Here is a 22,217-nt window from a genome sequence, read left to right on the forward strand (position 1 = left end):
ACTTACGGTTTTTCAAATGTATGATGATGCAAAAGTGATATGCATTCAGTAGATACCATACTTTCAAGTTTGAATTTTGATCTTTTCTTGAGCTAGTAATATGAGACCTTATTAATACTTCTGTGATGTTGGGCAGTGGCAGCCAGCCATGGTTCCCAGCCAGCCATGTGATCATGAGGGTAAACAACCAATACAATTACAAACATTCTGTACCTAAAGAGCCATTCTGGTTTTCATTTTCAGTAAAGTAATAAATAAATTACATGAAATATTTGACACTTTATTATAAAAAAGTCTTTGTGTTAGATGATTTTTGCCTAAATGTACATTAATGTAAGTGTTCTAAGCATGTTTAAGGTAGGCTAGGCTAAGCTATGATGTTCAGTGTTAGGTGTATTAAGTGCCCATTTGAATTATGATACTTCCTTTTATTTTTAAAATGTTTTTATTTTAATTCCAGTTAGTTAACATGTAGTTTTATATTAGTTTCTGGTGTACAATTCAACACTTCTATACATCACCCTGTGTTCGTCATGACAAGTGCACTTCTTACTCCCCATCACCTATGTAACCCATTCCCCACCCCCTCCCCTCTGATAACCATCAGTTTGTTCTCTATAATTAAGGGTCTGATTCTTGATTTGCCTGTCTCTCTTATTTTGTTCCTTTAGCCTGTTTGTTTCATTTCTTTAATTCTGCATTTGAGTGAAATCATATCATATTTGTCTTACTCTGACTGACTTACTTTGCTTAGCATTATACTCTCTAGCTCCATCCATGTTGCAAATGGCAAGGTTTCATTCTTTTTTATGGCTGATTATTCCAGCGTGTGTGTGTGTGTGTGCGTGCACATGCATACATGCTTATGTGTGTGTGTGTATATATACATATACTTGTATATATGTATACATGTATGTGTATATATCTCACATCATCTTTATTCGTTCATCAGTCAGTGGACACTTAGGCTGCTTCTGTATCTTGGCTATTGTAAACAATGCTGTATAAACATAAGGGTGCATGTATCCTTTTGAATTAGTGTTCCTGTATTCTTTGGATAAACACTCAATAGTGTGATTTTTTAGATCATAAGGCTATTCTATTTTTGACTTTTTGAGGAACCTCCATACTGTTTTTCAAAGTAGCTGCACCATTTTGTAGTCCCACCAATAGTTCAAGAAGATTCTCCTTTCACATCCTGGCCAACACCTGTGGTTTCTTGTGTTGTTGATTTTAGCTATTTGGACAGATATGAGGTGATATCTCATTGTAGTTCTGATTTGTATTTCCCTGGTGAGTATATTGAGTATTTTTCATGTGTCTGTTGACACATGTTTTGGCCAGCAAATTTGACAGTCTGTATGTCTTCTTTGGAAAAATGTCTATTCAGGTCTTCTGCGCATTTCTTAATTGGATTATTTGTTTTTGGGGTGTTGAATTTTATAAGTTCTTTATATAGTTTGGATACTAACCCTTTATTGAATATGTCATTTGCAAACATCTTCTCCCATTTGAATTATGATACTTTCAACTTATGATAGATATATTGGGATATAAACCCACTGTAAGTTGAGGAATATCTGTACATTGAGACAAATGAAAACAAAAGTACAAAATACCATAATCGATGAGATATAGTGAAAGCAATGGTAGGAAAGGAATTTACAGTGATAAAAGCACATATGAAAAAAGAAGATCTTAAATCAATAACCTAGGTTCATGCCTTAAGACAAAGAAAAGCAAATTTAACCCAAAACTGGCAGAGAGAAGAAGACTCATATTACTAAAATCAGAAATAAAAACAAAAACAATACTACTGAGGTACAGAAATAGAAAGATTGTGATGAGCGTTTTTATGCCAACATACTGGTTAACTTGAATGAAGTAGACAAATTCTTGGAAACACACAGTGCACCAAAAGTGAATCATGAAAAGATAAAAAATCTGAATAGATACCTAGTAAAGAGATTGAATTAGTAGTCAAAACTTTCCACAACATCAAAAAGCTTTACTGGTGAATTAGATGAAATGGCTTTACTTGATGAATAGTACTAAACATATGAAGAAAAATGAACACAAATCCTTTTCAAACCTTTCAAAATATTGAAGAGGAGGAAACACAGGATTCCTGACTCTTTCTATGAAGCTAGGAGTACACTGACAGCCAAACTAGACAGACAATGTAAGAAAACTACAGACCAATACTCCTTATAAATATTGTTGTAAAAACCTGCAATACAAGAAACTCATTTTAGACCTAAAGACACTTCCAGATTTAAATTGAGGGGGTGGAAAACAATTTACCATGCAAACGAACATCAAAAGAAAGCTGGGCAAAAATGAACTATTGGAACTTCATCAATATCAAAAACTTTTGCACAACAAAGGAAACAGTGAACAAACCAAAAGACAACCACCAGAATGGGAGAAGATATTAGCAAATGATTTATCAGATAGTGGGCTAGTATCCAAAATCTATAAGGAACTTATCAAACTCAATACCCAAAGAACAAATAATCCAATCAAGAAATGGCAGAAGACATAAACAGACATTTCTCCAAAGAAGACATACACATGGCCAACAGACACATGAAAAAGTGCTCCACATTACTCAGCCTCAAGGAAATACAAATCAAAACCACAGTGAGATATCATCACACACCGGTCAGAATGGCTAAAATTAATGAGTCAGGAAATGACAGTGTTGGCAAGGATGCAAAGAAAGGGGAACCCTCCTACACTGTTGGTGGGATTGCAAGCTGGTACAACCACTCTGGAAAACAATATGGAGGTTCCTCAAAAAGTTGAAAACAGAGCTTCCCTATGACCCAGCAATCACACTAATGGGTATTTATCCTAAAGACACAACTGTAGTGATCCAAAGGGGCATATGCACCCAAATGTTTATAGCAGCAATGTCCACAATAGCCAAACTATGGAGAAAACCTAGATGTCCATTAACAGATAAATGGATAAAGATGTTTTACATATATCTATATCTATATCTATATCATCTACCTATATCTATATCATCTATATATATACCACACACACACACACACACACACACCCATACACATAATGGAATACTATGCAGCCATCAAAAGAAACAAAATCTTGCCATTTGCAATGAGGTGGATGAAACTAGAGGGTATTATGCTAAGCGAAATAAGTCAATCAGAGAGAGACAATTGTCATATGATCTCTCTGATATGAGGAATTTCAGAGGCAGGAGGTCATGGGGGGTAGGGAAGGAAAAAAAATGAAATGAGATGGGATTGGGAGGGAGACAAATCATAAAAGACTCTTAATCTCAGGAAAGAAACTGAGGGTTGCTGGGAGTTGAGGTGGGAGGGATAGGGTGGCAGGATTACAGTTACTGGGGAGGGTACGTTCTATGGTGAGTGTTGTGAAATTTGTAAGCCTGATGATTCAAAGACCTGTACCCCTGGGGCAAATAATATATTTTATGTTAATAAAAAAAAGAAAAAAACTGGAAATGACCTGGATGTCCTTCAGCAAGTGAATAGTTAGACAAACTGGTATATCCATGCAACGAAATACCAGCCATGGATATACACACAGCTTGGATGCATATGCAGAGAAATATGCTAAGTGAAAAAATCTAAACCTAAAGTATTACATACTGTATGAACCCATTTATATAATATTCTTGTTTTATTTTTTAAAGTTTTTATATAAATTCTAGTTAGTTAATATACAGTGTAATATTATTCTCAGGTGTATAATATAGTGACTGAATACTTTCATACAACACCCAGTGCTCATCATAACAAGTTCCCTCCTTGATCCCCATCACCTATTTCACCCATCACCACCATGTCCCCTCTGGTAACCATCAGTGCTTTCTCTATAGTTAAGAGCCTGTTTCTTGGTTTGCCTTTCTCTTTTTCCTTTTGTTCATTTTGTTTCTTAGATTTCTCATATATGGTATTGTCTTTCATTTCACTTAGCATAATACTCTCTAGCTCTACCTATGTCATTGTAAATGGCAACATATATAACATTCTTCATTTAAAAAAATGGAACACTTCAGGAATGTGTGTCTTTTTTAGGCATGCTAATCTTCTCTGTATCATTCCAATTTTAGTATATGTGCTGTTCAAGTGAGCATTATAATATTCTTGAAATGATAAAATTATAGAGATGGAGAATAGATCAGTGGTTGTTAGTGGTTAAAGATGGAGGCATGGGTGTAGCTATAAAGAAGCAACATGAGAGAGCCTTGGGATGATGGAAGTGTTGTGTGTCTTGATGGTATAAATGTCAACATCCTGGTTGTGATATTGTGCTACAGTTTTATGAGATGCTGTCATTCGGGGAAAATGGGTGAAGGTACATGGCAGCTCCCTATATTAATTCTTATAACTTGTATGTAAATTTATAATAACTTCCTCCCCAAATTTAAATTAATTATAAGAATAAATCTTGTTCTTACACTAGCTAATTTGAATCCTCAGGGTACCCTTTAAGGAAATTTGAGCAAATTTGCCATATAAGAAAAAAGAAGGCACATATACAGGCAAATTGTGCTGATGAATCATGTCTGAGTGTTGAGCCTGGCCATGCTGGAAATATGAACTGGGGACAGAAGACTAACTTTTAGAGCTCTGCTCTGAGCCAACCTGCACATGCCACGAGTCCTCTGACCTACTCTCCCATCATCTGGGGATAACACAGAAGGAGAAACCCTTGTATTGCCACCTCATGGTTTGACTGCTGAAAATAAGAATGAGCCAGATGGAAAAGACCGTGGATTTCTGAGTGGGACTGAGATGCTGACTTTATGGATGGAAGATCACTAAGAGGCTGGTAATTTACTGAAGTCAAGCAGTTAGTACGCTATTCATTAAGTAATAATGGAACAAAACCCATAACCATTTTATGCTGTTGGGTCAGAGGTGCCAGAAAAGCTAAAACAGAGAAACAAAAAGTTCAAAATTCTTCATTAATCTGGTGAGCCAAATTTCAAAAGAGCCTCCTGCTTTCATCTCTCAGGGAAAGAGCCTCATGCAATCTGTTACCACCAGGGGGCAGTAAGGAATCCAAAATAGTCCTTTCCACCCGCAAGGGACCTTGATCAAATCAGGTTATTCACAGAACTTGGGGGTTTCTCCTGGAAATCCAATGCTGTGTATCCCTGAGCAAAATTCCACCCCCAGGAGCACTCTTGCCACCTGCCACCACACATGCACATTGACCAGTGTTACTCTATGTGGTTTCTTATCTACCATTTTGGATTCATTGACCATGACATTGACCATGAACAACAGCTGACATAGAGAGGATTATAACTGTATCAGATATATGTCCTAGTTAGTTCTGCCACTAGTAGCTAAGTAAAGAGTAACCAGGATTGATTTCTGAGTCTTATTGTTTTCTTTCATAAAATGGGAGTAATGACAATATTTATTGAACCTTCACCTTACATGAGTCTCACGACAGCCAGATGAGATACACACTACATTCTCATTTTATAGAAGATGAAAATGGGGCACAGAAAAATCGAGCAACTTGGTCATAGTCACATCAGCTAGGAAGTGGTGAATCAGGATTTAAACCCAGACAGTTTGGCTCCAAACCTTTGTGTGCCCATTTCTCTGAAGATTAAGAAAATCAACGAAAGAAACTTAGTGCCCACCGTTAGCCCTGTATTAGTCATCTGACTTAGAAATTCGCAACCTTAGGAGTCTTTAAAGCCTGCTCTGTAAGCTAATACTGAGCATGTGCGTGTGTGGCCGCAGGTGAGCACATGGACCAGATGCAAGCTGGGAGGTGTCCATGGGCAGCCTAATAGAGGCTCTTCAAAGATGGGCTACCATGAAGTCCTGAACCCATCCCATCAAACTGTACCACAGCTCTGTGAGGTGCTGGTGCTCCCATTTTATACATATAGCATTGATACCCCAGCCCTTTCTTTCTCCTCCACTCCTTTGTATCTTCTGGTAACCCACAATCCCCAAACAACAAGGAAATTCTTCCCTCTCATAAGGAGCTGGCAGAAAGACAGTCTCCTTTCTGAGTGACTCCATTAGAAACCCTATTAAGAACTCTGTGCACATCAGACAAAAGAACTTGCCAGAAGTAAGATTTGCAATTGTACCGAGTGGTCACAAGGAAGGAACACACAACTGGTATAATTCAGCTCAAAGCAGTTCAAAGAAGAAAGCTGGGAAATAGGAGGAGCCGAGCTCTGGAGTAATGTCTGCTGACAAGAAGCCTGGATGGGGGAACCAGAAGGGGTTTTGCTATAGCACTGAACAGCCTGTGCATACAGAAGCCAACAGGGCCAGTTTCCCAAGACTATCTTGATTTCAAAATTTCATCTGCTGTCCATCACACACTTATAGTTTTAGTACAAAACTATGATTTCTTCTAGGGCAGGTTTTAGACTAAATAAAACTTTGAAAACAAGGCTTACGTACTGGGATGTGCCTGGTGCAAGGCTGACATGTCATCTCTCCGCATACCCCTCCTCCCCAGCATCTCCAGGAAGCTTGAGTTCTGTGTTTTGATAATCAGCAGAGGAAGACACATTAACCCTTATCAATAAGGTGAACAGCTTGAAACAGGTTTGAAGTCATTTTTAGAAAGCTAAACCTACTCTCTGCAGAGAAAAAATGGCAGTTCCCATCCTGCTAGATGCAATCCCTATTCTTTTTTTATTCTATTTCTTAAGTTTTATTTATTTTATTTTAATTTAATTTTCAGTGTTCCAAGATTCTTTGTTTATGCCTCATACCCAGTGCTCCATGCAATATGTACCCTCCTTAATACCAACCATCAGACTTACCTAACCCCACACACCCGTCCCCTCCAAAACCCTGTTTGTTTCTGAGTCCACAGTCTCTCATGTTCCATCTCCTTGTCCAATTTCCCCCAATTCACTTCTCTCCATCTCCCAATGTCCTCTGTGTTACTCCTTATGCTCCACAAGTAAGTGAAACCATATGATAATTGACTCCCTCTGCTTGACTTATTTCACTCAGCATAATCTCCTCCAGTACCATCCATGTTTATGCAAAATTTGGGTATTCATCCTTTCCGATGGATGCATAATATTCCATTGTATATAAGGACCATATCTTCTTTACCTGTTCATCTGCTGAAGGGCATCTTGGTTCTTTCTGCAGTTTGGTGACCGTGGACATCACTGCTATAAACATTGGGGTACAGATGGCCCCTCTTTTCACTACATATGTATCTTTGGGATAAATACCCAGTCATGCAATTGCAGGGTCATAGGGTGGCTCTATTTTCAATTTTTTTAGGAATCTCCACACTGTTTTCCAAAGTGGCTGCACCAATTGCATTCCCACCAACAGTGTAAGAGGGTTCCCCTTTCTCCACATCCTCTCCACTTGTTTCCTGTCTTGTTAATTTTGGCCCTTCTAACTGGTGTAAAGTGGTATCTCAATGTGGTTTTGATTTGAGTCTCCATGATGGCTAATGATGATGAACATTTTTTCATGTGTCTGTTAGCAATTTGTATGTCTTCTTTGGAGAAGTGTCTGTTCATGTCTTCTGCCCACTTTTTGACATGATTATCTGTTTTTCGTATTGAGTTTGAGGAGCTCTTCATAGATCTTGGGTATCAGCCCTTTGTCTGTAGTGTCACTTGCAAATATCTTCTCCCATTCCGTGCATTGCCTCTTTGTTTTGTTGACTGTTTCCTTTGTTGGACAGAAGTTTTTGATCTTGATGAAGTCCCAAAAGTTCATTTTTGCTTTGTTTCCTTTGCCTTTGGAGATGTGCCTTGAAAGAAGTTGCTGTGGCCAAAGTCGAAGAGATTACTGCTATGTTCTCCTCTAGGATTTTGATAGATTTCTGCCTCATGTTGAGGTCTTTTATCTATTTCGAGTTTATCTTTGTGTATGGTGTATGAGAACAGTCAATTTTCATTCTTCTAACATAGCTGTTCAATTTTCCCAGCACCAATTATTGAAGAGACTGTCTTTTTTCCCCTGGATATTTTTTCCTGTTTTGTTGAAGATTATTTGACCATAGAGTTGAGGGTCCTTATCTGAGCTCTTTACTCTGTTCCACTGGTCTATGTGTCTGTTTTTTTTTCACTCCCTATTCTTATGTAAATTGTGGAGTAGGCTTGCAAGGCACCATTTGCTCCATTTCCCAGATGGGAACTTTTTATTTTTCCAGGTTAAGTACTCAACTGAGGTGATAGCTGACACAAGATGCACCACGATCTGAAAACACATTTTATCATTTTCTATGCCCAATCTGTTCTGTGGATTTTCAGAAGGAAGAATTAACATCAAAGCCAGGGAGACAGGGTCTTTCCCTTTTTCTTGCTCTAGTGGTGAGAGAACCATAGGGGAGAGAGTCAAGTTGATTTTTAATTAACAAAAAGTCAGAGGGTCTTCCCAGGATCTGGGGAAGTGGACCTGAGTTTCCTAGATTGTTGGCATGAAGCATCTCTTTCTGAAGCAGGGTCCATGGGATTTGGAAGACAGGTGATGAGACTGATGATCAAATAATTTTGGAAAATGCCATAAGATTAAATTGATTTTTCTTTTACAGACTTCTCAAAACATCTGTACATTAGTGGTCATTTCAAAGGTCCAAGAGCAGGAAGCTGAGGTATAAATAATTTCCTTGTAGGCCAATAGAGGGCTGAAAGAGGTGACTCATGACCCAGCTCTCCAGCCATCTGGCTGGGCCCCTTGGGTCCCTTTACGAACTGTGGTCTTTCATCAGTAAAGTCAAGTGACTGTCATGAGGTAATATCTTTGGAGTTCCTCTCCCTCTGATATTGCATGGCTATAGACATGCTTCTGGGGAGCTCCCCACCCCTACCCTAATGCCTACTACAGTGCTACCTAAGACCAGGTACTTATTTCTCGGAGCCTCTATTCCTCATCTACAAAATAAGGCTGACAGCACTTGTCCTAGTAGAGCTGACGATTAAATGACAACCTATATTTAGAATTCTGACATGTAAGTAGCCACCAAATAGTTCCCCCTCCCTCAATTTCCATCTTGGAACTGACTAAGACTGCTATGACTTTGAGAGCTTGTTTAATTCATTCACCTCAATGCACACAATTCTGAGAGGATTACATGGGAATGGACACAATAAAATAAAGATGATTCAAACATAAAGCAATACTCTATTCTAGAGGAAGGAGCAAGGCCAGAGAGCCTCTCCAGGACAGTGTCCTGGGAGCTCAAGGCCCATGATGCACTCCCTCCAGCTAAGCCAATCTCTGGGCCCTGTCCCTATAAATTTCATGCCCTTTTCTGCTTTTCTATCTTAATGTGCTCATCCTGCCTTCTGAAATGTACCCCTTCCTGACTACTCAGTTCTACCAAAAGTCTTATCCTATTTTCAGGGGACATGTTAAGTCCCACCTCTCCTGTTAAGCCTTGATCTTACACATTTTGCCAACATTCACCTGCTCCATCCTCTTAACTCCTCTCTCTTCCCCAGACAGGGGAGGAAGCTGCATGAAGGAAAAGTAGCAACACATATAGAAGAAACAGTCTCAAAGGTCATGGATCTCTCCTGCAGAAGTATTTCTATACAAGGCCCCTGTATGGGAATGACTGAAGAGGATGACTGTTGTTCTCAGAGGCAGGAGACTTTTGCATTGCACCAAAACCTTGAGCCTCTGCAGTAAATGTGCCCAGAAAGGCAAATAATAGAGCTTTTCAGTTGTTGCCAGGGCAAGCCTGAGAGCAAAACCTTTCCCATTAACCATTATTCGTTCCAATGAGGGGACCTCACTTTACTCTTTCTCTGTTTGCATGCACCTCATGTCCAAGAAACAGTCCAGTTCCCAGCTAGAGCTCCTGGCCGCAAAGTGCAACAAGCAAAAACTCAGAACCATTTCTACCCTTTTCCTGCAGGGTTTTACTTGATAAGAAGTGGCCATTCTTCAGGGGAGAAAGGGCTCTGTTTGAGTACAAATGCATTAACTCTCTGCTCCAACACAGGACACACTCCGCTGGTGCTCTGCCTGCCTCTCTGGCTTCCTCCCACACCCTTATTTCTCCTTAACCGTGGAAGTCATTGTCACCCCAGGGCAGTTTCTGTGTTCTTTCTAATTCTAGACACAGCCCCTGGATCATCTGGTCTACCGTGATTTCAAGTGATGCCTGTGTAAATGTACTAAATAGCTGTTACCACATTCCTCTCCAGACCTGCAGACCTGTCTACCAGGACTCACTGCTTATCTCATATACACCTCAAAGTCAGGTTCCAAACAAGCACAGTAATCTCTCTCTGCCTCCTCTGTGCTACCTATTGATCAAGGACACCATCATCAAGCCAACTGATGAACATAGAAACCTTGAGCCCTCTCTCATTCATCCCATCCCACATCTTAACTGGCTCCAAATCCTGTGGGTTATACCTCCTAAGTGCTTTTCTCTGTCCCATTGCCATTGATCCAGGTGTACCCTCGAATTAGCAGCAACTTCCAAAGTACTCTGTAGTCCTCCAGCCTTACTATTCCCACTTTGTTACCAGCCAGATCTTTCTAAACCATGAATTAGACAGTTTATCACATCTGTAAAATACCTTCTGTGTGGACTGAATAATAACTCCCATGGTGTTTATGTCCTAATATCCACAACCTGTGAAGGTCACCTTTGACGGCAAAAGGGACTTTGCAGATATGATTATGTTCAGGATGTTGTGATGGGGAGCTCACCGTGGATCATCCAAGTGGGCCCAATGTAACCACCATGGTCCTTCTCAGGGGGATGAAGGAGGATCAGAGGAAGAGACTGTGTGATGCTGAAAGCAGAGATGAAGTAGTGCTTTTGAAGATGGAGCAGGTCATAAGCCTAGGAATTTAGGCAGCCACTAGGGGCTGAGAAAGGCAAGGAAATGGATTCTGGAATAAAAGTACCAGATATCAGCATAATGAGGTTTTAGGAGGAGAGATTGCAGGAATTATTAAGCCTATTTTATTGAGTACCATGTAAATGGCCACCTCTTACTTTATTTATAAGGCTAGTGCTAGGTGGAATGAGGCCATCCTGCTGTTAATTAGGTCCAAACCTCATCCAGACCCTATAGCAGACTGGTACTTTTATTCAGTTCTAAAAAGTTTCCCCTGTTCAGGTTCTGAACCTAACTTGGCAGGGATTTTAATCCACAAAGGAATGTGGCTGCCCAAAGAGCTAATGCCATCTTAGGATGCATTAGTTGACAAACACTATACAGAAGAAGGAGATCAAGTCCCACACTCAATCATTATTTGTGCTATATACAAGCTACATCTGATGTCACCACTCTGACTCTCTACCACCCTCAGAAGATGTCTGGACTAAAACCCATACAGGCCCTACTCTATTTACAAAACTATCTCTTCCATGTCCCAGCACATATCCTGTGCTTCTCCTGAGAGTCACATGCTTACAACATATACCTTTACTGTTTTTTTTTTTATCTTTTTGCATGTTGTCCTTTCCTGATTCACCAGGCTCCCCTCAACTCACTCTTCAGAGTCTCCCTCAAGTTCCGTCTTAGCCTGTAGCCTTCTTTGAGGTTCTGTGGGCAGTAGGCACCCCGACACCAGTGCTTCCCATAGTCCTACACAATGGCCTATTTACTTCTCAGTCTCCCTGGTTCCCCAGGGTTCTCCCCTTTCTCCCCAGGCAGGGTTGGGTGCTTTCTCTCCTGGGCACCCTAATTCAGACTACTTTTTGGTTCAAACCCAGGCTGCGCTGGCATTGCTGTCATTATGGCCATTGATGCTGTTGCTGCTGCTGCAGCTATTGGCTGATCTCTCTCCTCCACTAGACTTACAGGCACTGCTGAGGGAACAGCATGGCTCAGTCCCTCTAGAACTCCAGCGCTCAGGACAGGGTCTGTACAGAGCAGCTGTTCAGCAGCACTCCTGAGTGAAAATTGTGCAGTTGGAGGAATTTGTCTTTCCTATTACAAAAATAACATCTATAACAAAATAGCTAAATATGAAATACTCACTACATGTCTTGTACCTTTTTATACATTATTTAATCTTAAAATGATGCAGGTGGTATTGTCTTTATTCTACAGACATCTTTATGAAGCTCAGAACAACAATATGCCCAAGCTACTTGCACAAGTTACTATCTGGTGGCATTTAAATCTGGATGAGGTCTTTCTGACTCCCAAGCTCTGAGTATATAGACATTAACTCATGATGTCTCGTGAACACTATAGAATCCCCAGGACAATGGCACACACTTCATATTCTCACATTTCTTGTTGGCTATGTCCTCAGAGGCCCTGTGAGTATCAGTGACTTGCTCTAGATCACAAATGAGCTGATGACAGAGGAGTTAATAGGATTATAGTAGACATGTGTCCATGTTAGTGATGTCACTCTGCTTCTTCTTGTGACCCACAAGATGCTGGACTCTCACCTGCAGCTTTGCAGGTACACTGGAGGTCCACAGCCTATCCCACTCCAATCTCTTGGACCAGAGACAGCATGCAGCTGCTCACCCAAACCCTGGCTGCAGCTCCTGTTCCTCCCTAGGCCTAACAAAAGAGGTTTGCCCAAGCCAAAGGAACTGCTCCCAGGCACTGACTGGGGCACATTCTTGCCCACATATCTTAGCAGTCTATCTGATGGGGAAGAGTGTGGCCTTCTTTTTTCTGAAAAGACACAGCTGCCCAAGAAACAACACCGCACATTCTACTAATGCAAACCAGAGTTGGGTGTGGAGCCTGCACAGGCTCTTCTCCCAACAAGTGAAATAATGAGCCACATACCAGGTAGGCCTCACCTGCTTGTGGGCAGCAAACAATGTCTGTCACCATCTATGGACATGTCCTGATTTGCATCTTCTCTGCCCTGTCTTTCCCAGATGGCACCTCTCTCCCACCCTGCCACAGGAAAAGAAAAGGCATGCGCTGACCTTTGGTCCTGAAGAACCTGTCCCATCCCAGCTACAGTCAGTACTTGTCCTTCTCCAAATGCAAATACATCTGCACTTCAATAGCAGTCAGGACTCCTGACTTTTGATTAGTGCCCTACACAGTGCACAAACCTGGAGAACCTCACATCCCACTCAGAGGAACTGAGTGAACTGTTTACAGTGGATCTGCAGGCAGGGCAGTCCCAGGTCCCAGCCCAGGCCATTCTGTAGGCTGCATGCTGGGGCCTGGAGTACATCATGCCCTGCACAGGGGTAATCTTCTTCCTCCTACACAGAAGCATATGCATGACAGAGGCTCTGGAGGCCCCAAAATGTCATCAGAAAGGGTATCACTGGTAAGCCTAAACTGCTAGGGCTGCCCAGTAAGCAGAAAAGTGGAGGTTTTGAAGTTGAATCTTGTTCCATTGCTTCCCCACCACCACTGTGCTCATCACCCCCGAAGAATTTTAATTCTTTCATCTACAAAATGAGGCCTCTGTTAAGAGATACAACTGTCTGCCTGCTGCAGCATCACCTCTGCTGGAGGCTCAGGCATTCCCACAGTCTGCCTCAACTGTCCACTGGTGGTGTGTTTTATTTATTGTGTGGCCTATTGTGTTAGAACACATGGAGTTGGCCCAGAGGGGAGGCTGTGTATCCTGAGAGACGCACTGGGCCAATCTGAGGGGATTTGGAATTGTAAGTTGAGGGCAACAGACAAGTTGGAGGGGGTCCCAGGACCTGGCTCACTGGAGAAGCATAGGACCAGTTCCCAGAGGAACGCAATCTTTGCATGTGGTGGCCCAGCCACTGCCTGTGTCAATAACTCTCTGGGAAGACTCCAGACCACAGGCGTCGCCAGAAGTACCTATTCCCTGAAGTGCCCTGAATGGTAACTCCACCTGCATGAAGAATATAGCACACACTCAGCAATGTGGCTCTTATTCTGTCCATCAGACACAACCATGCTGATCACACACACTTCTAGTAAGATGTGATATAGGCGGCTTTGGGGACCAGGGATGGAACCTCTGAAAAAATTTGAAGGAATCTGTTCCTTCTTCCTGGGGAGGTTATCCAGCTATCTTTGTTTGAGGATACTCTCAAAATGTGCACTCCAGGCTCCTTCAAGAACTCTCAATGAGCCAGACTGGCTTGACCCAACAGTTATAAGCCCTCCAGGTAATGGTGGTGGGGGACTGGAATTGGGGTCTCTTGGGGATGTCACACACTATGTTTCCTGATCACATATGAGGTTTACAAGTATTCTATTTCCTCAAAGCAAAGATGTCACTAAGTTAATGATAGCTTTTAAGAGGGAAGAAGAAATCCCTTTTAAGTATACACATCAATTCTAAGTACATCTTGATTTCAAAAGTAATAAGCTGTTTTTTAATAAGTTTATCTTAGACTCAAGGAAAGGTGGAAAGTTACAGTGCCTCTCCTGAGTAATTTGAAGTGAGTCTTTTTCAGGTTCCATGGAGAAAGGTAACCTGGACCAGCCCTCTGGGGCATTCCCAGGAGTAGGTGGCAGCTGTGCCCATACCTGGCAGCTAGGGCAAAACTTCCATGCATCCCAAAGTCTCCCTGCAATGTCTGTTTCTGTGCCCCTGGGACATGGCACTGAACACTCAACAGAGTGTCTTCTCTATAAACCTCTCTGAGGAGCCAAATCTTCCAGAGATCCCTAATGTTCCCTATTACTCTTCAGAGGAAGCTGTACCAGATAAAATGTGTCCATTTTATAGAAGAATAAACATGCTCCAAGATTCTGCTCTGCTAAAGGCCACACTGAGTGGGGCCATAAGATCCAGAATCCAGGCCAGTGGACTTGGAGAGAAGAGCTTCTGGACGGGGGCTGCAGACCCCACATGTTGTCCTCTCCTCTTCTGCCAGTGGAAGTGGCACCCTTTAGCCTGGGGTGCACATAGGCAGGCAATACTTCTTTGTTTTGGGGGCCTGTCTCTCCCTTCTTACCTCTGTGCTTTGGCACCAGCTCTCCCCCAATGACTTTGGCTGGGATGGAGGTTCAGAGGTATCCAGAGCCCATTCAGCCTCTCCAAGGCATGGCCCTCTGGCTTCCAGGCACCATCCCTGGCCAGGTCTGTCAGCCTGTGCGTGATCACTTCCCCTTTGGGCTCACTGCCTTCCCAGTGCCTGATCCCCCAGGAACTCGAAACTCTCCAAGGCCTCCTCACTCTGGTCCCCTTGAAGCTCATCCCCCATGAGTAGTGTCTGACTCCTTGTTCTACTGACATGGACAGCCCACCCCTCCCCTAGAACCCAGGTCTCCGTCACCTGGAATAAAAGGCCATGTTACCAGTCATCTTACTGAAACATGCACAGAGCCTCCACTTCATTCAAAGCTTCATGCTGGACCCTTGAGGATGGGAAAGAGAAGCAGTGGTCCTGGTCCTTTGGAGCTCACTATCCAGAGCAGGGTTCTTAACTTGCCATCCAGAGGCTTTGTGATCTTTGAAATTGGAAGCAGAAGGTACATGCACACAAAAGCAGGGAGGGTTTTCAGTATGAGGGGTCACATCCTCTACTGAGTACTCAAAAGGATGCTGGCCTTATAACTCAGGAGTGCTTGAATCACTTATCAGGGGCTTGTGGCTGAACAGGCTGTGTCTTCCTCATGGTTTAGTGTCCTTAGCACAGGACTTAGGATCAAACAGGGCTTGGCAAATTCTGTGTGTTAGAATGAATTAATCAAATGTCAGGGTTTGAATCAGTAAAACAGGCCAGAGCGTAGAATGCTTTAGATTAGTCCTGGCACAAGGGAGCCACTGCACTCCCAGTGGCAACTGCAGAGGGCAGCCCTGAAAGACAACAGTGGTCAGGGGTGCACATTTGCCCCAGAGAATGTGGTCTCACACAAATACTATCACACTGCAAATACAGACCCACTTCCACCTTGAAGCCTGGGGCCTTCAGTGCCCCCTCCCGCCCCACCCATCTCCAGTGTCCCACATCCAGGTCTCCTTCCCCTTTATGTTGAAGAGTTCCCGCTCCCCATTGGGTTTCTCCCATATCTGTGATCTGCATGAGGCTAGTTGGCTTCACCCAGAGGTGATCTGCCACACATGTCTGCCCACAGAACTCCTTGTCCAGAGGCTCAGCTCCTGCCCTGTTCCTGATTCAGGGCTGGAGGAAGGCCTCTAGGGAGGGTAAAAGGCTGGCCTGGGGAAGTGGAGCAGGGGAAGAGGTACCAGGCTGCACACAGGGGCCACATTAGCTGTCTTTTCAGAGCTGCCTTCCCAGTGACCACCTTCTCCATGTTTTACTCACTGCCCTCCAGCTGGAGGCCACACCTTTTCTAAACCAGTGGGGGTTTTTTGTTTTTGTTTTTGTTTTTGTTTATTTTTTGTTTTTTTATTTGTTTTATTGTTTTTTTTTTATTTTTTGTTTTTTTCTCCAATGAACACTTACCTGAGGTTTTATAAACTCCAGAACTCACAGACAAGGGACTGGAGTAGACCCAGGAGGGGACCGAGTTATCAGTGTGTTCCTGCCTTGGAGTCTAGTCTAAGGAGCACTCAAGTCTCCAGGCCAGGCATTTTACAAATGTGAGCATATTGACTTTCACAACCATCTTACTGAGACATCATTAGCCTATTTTACAGATATGAAGACTGAGGATTTAGATAACTAATTCATACCAAATATGTAGTTAGAGTTTTATGGTGCCCCCAAGTCCACTCTGGTGATTGACACCACTTCTGTCTCTTTGTCACAGGCCTCTGCCCTGTGAGCTGTGAGGACTCACACTCTCCCTATGGCTCTTGGGGTTCAGGCATTCATTTCCATGAAAAAAGCAGGTATTAAGGGACAGGGACAGGGTGTATAGCTGCCCCCTGGTGAGATTTTGTTCATGTACTGAGCAGCATGTGGACAGACTGCAGGGTTGCGCAAGGTCAAATTCTTGAGTGGGGAGGAGAGAACCTGCTGAAGAGTGGAGCTGGCTTGGTTGTGGGAGTGGATGAGGGAGGGGTCCAGAGTGCCAACTCTGCTGGACTCAGCAAGTCAGGAGTATATGTGGGCTCTTAGCCATGGTACACAGCAGAATCACCCCAGGGCTTTTCCAGAAATACCTGCTTGAGCCCCCTCTGTAGTAACCAGGGCTGGGAGTATCCTGCCCTGTATTTGTGGATAAAGTTCTCGGGGGTTAGATATGTATCCTACTCATTTCCAAATGAGCAAGAAAGACAAAAGCAATCACTACATGCAGGAGCTGTCTGGTGTCACAGTTGGGCGCTTTTATCATCCTGTGGAACAAGAACAATGCCACAGAACATCATCTTTAGGCAGGGCCACTTTGGGACCATGATGGAGAAACAAGCACCTGTCAAATTCACATCTGGGCACAGATGGAACATGCACATTGTCCAGCTCACAAAGGCCAAACGGCCCCATGCTGGCTACTCTAAGCAATGGATGCCACTTTACCAGTCCCAGATTTAGCCTCAGACTTGTCCCTGGTGCTGGGAAAGATTTCTTAAGTTGTACAATCACAGAATTGCCCCTATGATTCCTTCCCACATCCAAAGGAGAGCAAAGCCTCACTTCCATAAATGTCACCAAACCCAGCTCACCAGACCCAAATGCCATAGCCAGTCCTTCTAATACCACCTCACTGAGATGCAAGGAAGCATTTGCATTCTCCCAGGAGTGAGGCCTCAGATGACCAAGCACCCCAGGTGGGCAGAGTCTCTGGTTTACACCTACTATACAACCCACCAAAAATGACACGTCATCAGTGACGCACAGACATGCTTGTCCTAAGGACATCTCCTGTTGGGTACTCAACTGAGGAAGCAGAATCACCTTTCCTATTTTAGATGGGTCCTGCACGTTGCTCTCACTAGCTCTCATGGTCTCTGTGCCCATGGTATCCAGGAAGGGACTTGTTCTCAGAGAAGGAAGAGTGCTTTGAGAGGCGTTGGGCGGGAGACCTTAGGTTGGTTCTGCCAAGGAGACAGCCTGGTTCGAAAGAGGTGTGACTGACAGGAGGTAGCTGCCAGGTACAACTGCACTCACTGAAAGTATGACTGGATGGTTCAGGAACCATGTAAATGGCATAACATGTAAATGGCATAAAGCTATCACCACATGCAGAACAATGCACGCCTCCAACAACTCCTGTCCATATGTCATACCACTTTCCTGTCCCCACTGCCCTACACCCTGTCCCCAGGCACTACTGATGAGCTTGCTGTCACTACAGATTCATTAGTGCTGTCTGGAATTTAGATAAATGCAAGCATTCAGCATTGTGGCTTCTCTCTCTCAGCCTAACTCTCTGGAGATTGACCCCAGCTGGCATAAGCAGCAGCAGCTCTTCCTTTCAGTTGCTGCATGGTAGTCCACAGTGTGCACAGACCACAAATTTAGCTGTTTCCCATTTTCTCAAAGGTCTCAGTGTCCACACAGAGGAAACCGGTCCCAGGACCCTGGCTTCTCCCATTGGCTGTGTGAACCACTCAGAAGCAAGATGCTAATAACCAGTGATCTCCTGTTGAACAGGGACTTTGTGCCTATATCAGAAACTGTAGCCAACAGCATCAGCATAAGCAGCACTCTCATGGTCCAGTATCAGGACATGGATTTCCATTCAATTTCACTGGTTATAAGGAAAAAACAAAAACAAAAACAAAAAACCCCACAAACATTTATTTGAGGGAAGAAAGACACAAGGAGATAACTAAAGATGTTGAGTACCCACTCTGTACTGGGTACTTTCCCATGCTTTTACTATCAAGCTAACTTCCACAATACCCCTCAGATGGACAGGCTTGCGTGAAGGAACACTGAGTAACATAGGAAAGCTGGGCATGCTGGTGCCCCCATGGGCCCATCACCAATGCAAAGGGACCTGGGAGGAGCGACAGGTGCCATAGCAGGCGGCTTCTAGACTCAGACTTTACTCCAAGATCTCTTCTCAAGCTTACAGGCAAAAAGCTGTCAGAGACCAATTGGCCTACTTGGTATAAACATGGATGATGCTGAAGGCATATCAAGCTGGCCTGGGTGGGATGGTCTGTAATGGTTACTGATGGGGTTTACCCATATTCACTATAGTCAACAAGGTGGTGTTGACTGGGCAGGGAGGCACTTGTTCACCACCTCAGTTATTACAGGGCAATGGGGGGTTGGAGAGCAACTATGGTCTGACTTTAGCTTCTGTTTAGTCAAGAGAAGCCAAGAACAGCCCTGCTCTGGACTGTGCAGGAAGCTCAGGGTCTACCGTACAGGAATGCTTAGCTAGGCTGCACACTGGAGTCATCCTGGAGCCTAGAAGCCAGGGCCTAGGCCCCTGCCCTGACTTCTGACACACTTAGTCTGGGTGTAGCCAGTGGTTCTGACACATAATTGCAGCTCAGGAGGGCTACAGCCTCAAGTAACCAGGCTTGTTTTTGTGACAATGTGTATGGCACATCATACATCTGAGTAAGATGGAAAATTTGGGAACATGAGGGAAGAGGAAATTATACTTTGTGGTCATGGAGTCTCTTAAGAACAGTAAGAAACAGAAATAGCAATGAGATCCTTAATAAAGGGACATCTAAATGAATGAGCGAGAGCAGTGTCTGGGTGTCTCAGTCAGTTAAATGCCCAACTCTTGATCTCAGCTCAGGTTTTGATCTTGGGATTTTGAATGGAAAGCCTATTTTGGGCTCTGCAAGGGGCATGCCCACTTAAAACAAATAAATAAATGAATGTGCGCAAGCGTGTGTGTGTGTATGTATGTGTGTGTAGGGGTGACAATTATAAGCCAGTATGTTCCAATGGCTGAAGGAAGCTGAGCTGCAGCACAGAGAAGGACCTGACGTAGAGAATGAGTCATCAAGGAAGACTTCCTGGAGGTAACACTGCATCCTGAAAGAGAAATAGAGCAGGGGACTTACAAGAGGTTGATGCACTGATTGCACCCTAGGGCAGGGCACCTTGTGAGCATGTGGGAGCACCCAACTTGATGACCTATGATACATGGGTCAGCAGATGAGGGGCTGCAGGACCTCATAAACAGCACCATCCACACCTCCAGAAGGTTCAGACTGGGTAACTGGAGGATTCAGAAGCCAGGCATGGGACCAGAATAGGCAATATCACTTAAACTCACAGCCTTACAATTGGCAAGGGGGAGACTATCCATTGCAGCGATGAGTAAACAATGAAAGGGCTCCCTAAAGAGCAGCCCTCATGAACCAGGGAACTAGAGTGTAGGCATGATACCCAATTGTACTAGGCTGGAGAAACAAACAAAACATCCAGGTCAACAAGCCCTACATGAGACCAAGAACAATTCTAATCCAGTACCTTCCTGGGGTTACAGACAGTGGTTGGAGACTCAGGGTTGGCACATTAAGGGCTGGTCTATAGCAGGTAGTACAGTATTGTCACTGCCTACAGCAAAGGGGAGGCAAGGCAACCCCAAGTCTGGAGGGCAGAGCTGGGCTTCCTTAAGTTTGGAGAGAAGATTGTAGGAATCTCCAGAACCACCCAGCCTGGGCCTGCCTGCTCAGGCCCTCTAGAGTAAGGGGTCCCCTAGGGGCTCTGACTTGGCTGAGGCCTTCCAGAGCTAATTCATTCATGGGTGATTCCCTAGCAAATGTCCCAAGGGATCTGGGGCTTACACTTTCCCACCCACAAATTTGGGAGTTTGAGTTGGTCTTGGTGGGATTTTTGCTTAATTGCACACCATGAGGGGGTATTTTTTGCTTTCTTGCCCAACATTTGAACAGCAGTCTTGCTCATGGGGGCTTAGGAGTAGGGAATCCCAGAAATCTGAGAAACCAGGGCTCACTTATCTCAGAAATAGAAAGGGGACAGATACCCTCTCTTCCCACCTTCCAAAGGGCAGTTCAGCTGAGTTCCAGCCAGGACCTTGGATCTTAAGGACAAACCTATATGTCTACAAGAGGGAGCTAGAAAGTATTCTCAGTGAGGAGCAGTAGATCTGAGAGTCCCCCAGGGACATCCTAAGCAGCTGGATGCCCTAGAAGGGCTTACTGTGCTTTGCCTCTCTAGATGACTGCCCAAGCTGGGTCCTGTGAGCTACCCTGCACTTTTCCAAGACAGTTACTTTTTCACTTGACTGGAGTCTATTTCTGTCTTTTTCAACCAAGAGACTTCACTAGTAAAGATTTGGTACCAGAATGATTTCAGATAACAAAACCAACAGGAAAGGGGAAGGGAGTGTCTCAGATTGGTTATTCCATCTGTTTAAGACCAATGGCAGTGAAAATATATTGGGAATTAAATTATGGAACTCTGGCATCCTACTGCACATGGCAAACCCCTAATCAAATCAGCTGTGGCCAAATGTTCACCAGGGGCTTTTAGGTGAAAAGTGACTCTTAAAACAAAACCTGAGAAAAAGGAATGAAGAATTCAAGCACTATGGGGTGGGTTAATTTCTTCCAACTGTTGTGGTCAGCTTAAAGGGAGAGTAGCAAAGTCAAATCCCTGAGCTCCTAGGGACTCACTATGACCATATATGCAGTGTCTCTTTTCTCTTATAGCCACAGACTTGAGACATTCCTAAAGCAAAAACAATGACTCTATCCATCTGTGGGACCCCACAGCATGAGAGTGTCCATGGCAGAGCCAGACACTATGTAAAGTCTGCAGCAAGTCCCAACAGAAGTCTTACCCAGGACCTGGAGTTCAAGGGGCTGCTCTTGGCCTGGGCTTTGGTGGAGACTGACTGTGTCTCTGCTACCAGAGTCTGAATGTGGGATCCAAGGATCTGAGTTTCCTAGCACAAAGCAGTGTTCTTAATCAACCAACAACCAAATCAGATTCCCATCAAATTTTTTGGTCAATACAGTCTCAGGCGGGATCAGGAAGTGATCTGAGCAAGTGGTTCCCTTCACCTCCTGCACCTGTGGCCTCCTAGAGCATTCTTTATGACCAGTGTCTGAAGAAGAACATGTGTGAACTGTGCTTACAGGTGGCTCTGCAAGATATACCTGCACAGCCAGAAGTAGACTGTGATGGTATTAGGGCCCTTCTGTGGGTGGCTCCGAAGGATAGTAGAAAGGGAGATCCTCTGAGAGGTACATCGGATCTGCACTATATGTACAGAGATAGAAGTCTGAGGTATCTCAGGACAAGCACTGGAGTCTGGGCACAAGGAAGGGTAGTACGGCCTCCTGGAACAGGTTGAGAATGTGAGATCGTGTGTCCCTTAAGAATACCTTCCCAAGGAATGTCCAATGGAAAAAAGACAGCCTCTTCAACAAATGGTGCTGGGAAAATTGGACAGCCACATGCAGAAAAATGAAATTGGACTATTTCCTTACACTATACAAGAA

General features: G+C 43.8%; 1 protein-coding gene and 1 pseudogene across 1 annotated transcript in view; both read right to left on the bottom strand.

Annotated features, from left to right (window-relative positions):
- ARHGEF4 (Rho guanine nucleotide exchange factor 4) overlaps positions 1–22,217 on the bottom strand; it is a 250,864-nt gene that overhangs the window by 225,594 nt on the left and 3,053 nt on the right.
- Positions 4,038–4,135, bottom strand: LOC116597987 (annotated as a pseudogene).

The sequence above is a fragment of the Mustela erminea genome, chromosome 8 (genome assembly GCF_009829155.1).
Source record: "Mustela erminea isolate mMusErm1 chromosome 8, mMusErm1.Pri, whole genome shotgun sequence".
NCBI classification, from domain to species: Eukaryota; Metazoa; Chordata; class Mammalia; order Carnivora; family Mustelidae; genus Mustela; species Mustela erminea.